The sequence below is a fragment of the Helianthus annuus genome, chromosome 4, assembly GCF_002127325.2.
Source record: "Helianthus annuus cultivar XRQ/B chromosome 4, HanXRQr2.0-SUNRISE, whole genome shotgun sequence".
Classification (NCBI taxonomy): Eukaryota; Viridiplantae; Streptophyta; class Magnoliopsida; order Asterales; family Asteraceae; genus Helianthus; species Helianthus annuus.
The window spans coordinates 79,353,122-79,358,172 of NC_035436.2; the positions used below are offsets into that span (position 1 = coordinate 79,353,122).

The 5,051-nt window shown below is 38.9% G+C and overlaps 1 long non-coding RNA gene across 3 annotated transcripts; it reads right to left on the minus strand.

The window, feature by feature from the left end:
• Nucleotides 1-1,459: 1,459 nt before the first annotated feature.
• Nucleotides 1,460-4,548, minus strand: LOC110915489. 3 transcript variants are annotated; one of them, XR_004891259.1, is made up of 4 exons: nucleotides 2,858-4,548; nucleotides 2,018-2,557; nucleotides 1,837-1,883; nucleotides 1,460-1,757 (listed from the first exon to the last, which is right to left on the minus strand). It is a non-coding gene; the product is annotated as an uncharacterized LOC110915489 (long non-coding RNA). The 3 variants fall into 3 exon arrangements; XR_004891258.1 differs by having other exon boundaries at nucleotides 1,460-1,883; XR_004891257.1 differs by having other exon boundaries at nucleotides 1,467-1,757; nucleotides 1,837-2,557.
• Nucleotides 4,549-5,051: the final 503 nt, after the last annotated feature.

Below are 5,051 nucleotides of genomic sequence, written 5' to 3' on the forward strand. Positions count from 1 at the left end.
GATAAGTTGAGCTTAAGTGGACAACAATACCGATAATTGTTATAGGATGCTTATCTTAATGTTAACTAACTGAACAACAAGAGTGTTTTGGCATGACCGTACACTGATATGATTCTCTTACCCTCGAAACTCGCAAAAAGAATGTCTATATATATTTATTTATTGCTTTCTGTCTTTACTTTTAGAAAAGTCAAAAATACCAAAAAGATTTTAGGTGTGTTTTAATTTAAACTTTATAAAAGCCAAAAAGATTTTATTTCTACTTTATTTTCGATCGTACGATGTTGGAACTCGAGTCTTCGTTGCCTGAAACCTGAACGAAAACCGAAATGACTAAATCTTCATAAACGGTCGAAATTTGCATGTTTTGAAAGTTGAAATCTGAAATTGATAAATTTGAAAAACTTTCAAACTGTCGGACAGTGTTTGATGGTGACATGGTCATCCGTGTGTCATTTGTTTATGATTAACTATATTCCAAGCAGTTGTTCTCATTACGCGTTTAGATTTCTTGCATGTGCAGATTCTAAAGGCTAGGAGAACATGGTCGATGACAAAGCTTTGGAATGAAGACACGACATGAAGGCACTCAAATGATGAAGATAATCGAGCTGTCGCTGACCATCGTCAACACCACAAGGATCTCACTTCATAAAGATAAAGTATTTTACGAGCATAACTCAAGGGGGAGCTTATGTTAAGGGGGAGTTTGTTAACACACTTCCTACATGATAGGGGTAGTTTGTTGATACACTCTCTGCTTTCAATACGTGAAGACTTTGAAGATCCTCCGACATTGAAGACTTGAAAGGACATCAGAGTTTTGAGAACTCGAAGACCAAGGACCATCGAAGTTCGAGACGAGTCTACAACTATAGAAGATAAAGACAAAGCTACAGCCAAGGGGGAGTTTGTTGATGCACTTGTGTCTGTACTTTGTCTGTATTCGGTCTATATGCAAACGATGTCCTTGTCAGTCCTGTAAGTTGACCAAGTCAACCGTCCTCCTGGTTTGACTTGGCCAACAGTTAGAATATTGGTTGAATATGTTCTGTGTCGTAGGATAGTTCATCGAAGGATAATATCTATCCTTCGATGACATCGAAAGATATGTTACGAGGGCTACTGTTGAACTTCGAAGGATATGAAATCCTTCGAAGTATTTGGAAATCCTTCGAACACTTTGTCATCGATAGATGATCCTTCGGACCATCTATCGAATCCTTCGGACCAGACATCAGATACTGGGTATATAAATACCCATGTAGTGTGTTGTTTTCAAAGAGACTTGAGAGACTTGTTAGATAGATGCACACATAGAGAGAGTTTGAGAGCATTCTATCAAAACACACACACACACTAGAGAGTTTGCAAGTTAGATTTGTAAACATTGTGCTTGTAACCGGAACCTTCATTCGTATTAATACAGTGGTGTTAATCGGTGAATCCTTGTGTGTTTGTGTTTATACTTGTCTCATCCCGGTTTGCTTGCTAGCTTGGATTCCGCACTCACTAGTGGGTTTGTATAACAAGGTTTAGGTTCGTCATCCTCCGAAGAGGGACCTACAAAAATGTCACCACCACCTGACCGCAACCACCAAACAGCCGCCGTCACATCTTAGGAATTCCCGACTCTTCTCTCTCTCTCATCTCACCCTCTCCCTACCACTATTGTCGGAAACCACTCTGCCAATACCGCCGATAACCCACACAACTACCACCGCCGGAAAATGTCGTCAATCCCTAGATTTGGGTCTCTGAAAAAAAAAAACATTAAAAAGGGTTGAATCGAGTGGCAATCTTGTAATGTAATTTTAGACAAAGGGGGAATATTACAATTTCGTCGATGCCATTCAGGCCGCCATCAAACAAATCTCGGTCACCTACGAAGTTTATCAAACATGCAAACAGAAAAGGATAACTGAGAGTTTTCATACTTAACCAAGGTTGCCGGTAGGCCTATTTACCCGCCCGGAGAACTGTCTTAAACCTACTGACTCGAAAGCCAAAAGCACACCTGATGTGGCAGTGTCACCACCCGTCATTGTCCCGACCGAACATTATGTTACAACTTCTTCCGGAACCAAAAGGGAGTCACCTCGCCGGTTGAAAATAGTGAAGATGAAAATGAGAGAAGCAAAATAGAGTGATTAAATTGAACATCACGCTAGAGATTTTTTTTGTTTTTTTGTCGTGACGTGGTTGCGACAGTCGGTGCTGACAACTTTGGGAAGCATGAACATAGATTAGAGTTCTTCTTCATAACACATAATTAGTCAACACCCACAGTCTCTCTCCATGGCATTCTTGTAATTTATGTGGAGGATGAAACAAAGGACAAAATAGTAATTTTGGCTGTGCACCGACCTTGGTCTAAACACATTACCTAAGTCATCCATTTTGCTACAACTAAAAATGACATCAAAGTCTTGCCAACAAATGATGTAATGCGAAATTAAGGAAAAAAATATAAAAGACACACATAATTGTTAGTCATACCTGATAGCCACCAATTACATGAAGGATGGAAAACATGTTAGCCATAACAATAAGCCATCTTGGGTGATCCAAAGTCATAGAAGTTGCAAATTGGAAAAAAAACAATAATAAAAATTAATGACATATGTGTTTTCTATGAGTAGTAGAAAAATCATACAAAGAGCAAAAGTATGGGATTCCACCCAGTAGGTGTTTTCATCAAGAACACACATATTACATATATATAGACGTACACTTTGACTTTGATATATGAAAGTTATTTTGACTTTCTTCTCTGCCTAAATCACATAGGGACATACTAATTCTGTATTAACATGTTTGCAGCTTTTTGAAACTTATTAAGTTCTAATAAGCGTACCCGCAATCCTCGCGGCCAAATGCATAACCATACGATAAAATCCCTTTGGATTTTGGCATCTGATAAACCAAAACAGGGAATATGCAGAATTAGCTGAAGACAAAACGGGCCAAATAGGTGAAGAATCACCGAAAGTGTAACTTGTTTCACACATCCTTCTCCAAGATCCTGTTATTTTAATACAAAATTTATAAAAGCGATTACTGAAACCATAGAGCTCATATGACAAAATATAGATTACAAAATTGAGAAAATATTTTGAAAAAAATGTTCCACCTCAACATGATTTGGCCTGACCTGTATTCGAATAATGAGCCGTCTTGACTCATTACGCACCCCGCCCTACCCATGTCTCAACCTATCGTAATTGTATGGGTGGATTAAACTCATACCTCATAGTTATATTCGGATAAAAAGCATACATGGTAACAGTTTCCTGCAATTGGTGATTTGGTGCATCATGTGTTCTTAGGATATCAATAGCTAATCTTATAAACAACAAAAGTTGAAGTTTCTGTTGTGTTTACCATTAACAAAAAAAAAAGTTAACTTTGCGACATCAACTATTTTAAGATATAGCAAGTTAGACTATGGGGTATGGGGCGTGGGTTGGGTACAAACGCCCAAGTCACCACCCCGGGTGGGCTTGGGTTTCGGCGTGGCCCCTTGGGCGGGGGTTTCAGCCCGGGCGTTGGGCGGGCCTAGCGGTCTTCCGTGGCTGGCTCTCATTGGCTGGGTTGGCTAGGCTATAGGTGGCTAGGCTTTTTTTTTTTAATTTTGTATGTATTTTTATAATAGTTGAAAAAAATTATAACGCGTGGCTCCCACACGGGCTAGCCACGCCCGGCATACCAACCCAACATGCAACTGACCAGCAGTGCCCCTCGAAGTCCACGTGTCAACCCATGCCCCAAACCCCCGTCCCACCATACCCCACGGTCTTAGCAGCAACATAATATTTAAGTGTAACGATACTACAGGTCTAAAGCAATAGTATGACCGTTGAATACTGATTGAACTATGCTCGATCAAAATTCAAATAATCATCAATGACTACAACATATGATACATACATTTATACGAATCAAATTGATGATTGGATTAGGTTATTAGAACCTAAAACGGAAAAAATAAGTAAAATTTACCGATTCAAACCCCAATCTCTGATACATCCTCATTGAGAGAGTAACAAACACCGGTGTTGCTGCTTCCGGAGTCATGGCAACAGCATCGAGTTTCCAATAGATCGCCAAAATACAAAGCAGGGAGCTGCTGAGATCACCAGAATTATGGTCATAGTTGTAGCGGTCCTGAAAACCCTAAACCACCAGAGTCACGCGACAACTTGAGAGCACCGGATTCTGTTCAAATGTTATTGCATGAGATCGATCTACAGACAACACAACAGATCGGGCCTGGAAAACCTAACCCCGTCATACCGCCGCCGGATTACAACCACCGTGACTCCCTAAACTCCTTCGGAACTGTTGTTACCTGCGAGCACTGCAAACGTATAGCAGGTGTGCGCGGATCACATCATTCTTGTGGATTTACCCTATTTGGTTCGCTGATTTTGACCGTCGATCGTGGTATCAGATCGTACATATTCACCTAGAGTTTTGAGAGGCTTTAACACGGTGAGGGAGGTGGTGAACAAATATTGGACGTCGGATCTGGCATTCTTGTAAAGGATGAAACAAAGGACAAAATAGTAATTTTGGCTGTGCACCAACCTTTATCTTTAAGGTTATATAAATTATATTTTATTTGTTTTGGTCTTTATTCATAATTTCTTTAGAACAGATAACACAAACATCATTTATAAGTTAATTCTTAAATTTACTTCGTTTGTTAATTATTGGGCTTGAATCTTTGCCACTTGGAGAGTGATATTTTTTCAAACACCTTGGTTACCAATAGGCTAAAGCCCATTATTATTCCATATATAACTTTGCAATATTTTTGTGCATCATCACTTGTACATTGTGCTTTGCACATTTTTCAAAAAAAAGTTGATTTTTTTACTTTTAACCCAAAGGTTTTTGCATTTTACAATTTTAACCCTACATAATTTGTTCTTTTAACTTTAACCCAAAACTCTTCATTATTTGCAATTTAACTTCAAAACTTTTGTCACTTATAATTTTCATCTTTCGCAAATTTTCATTTTATGTATAGTTCCAAATTTTTCGAG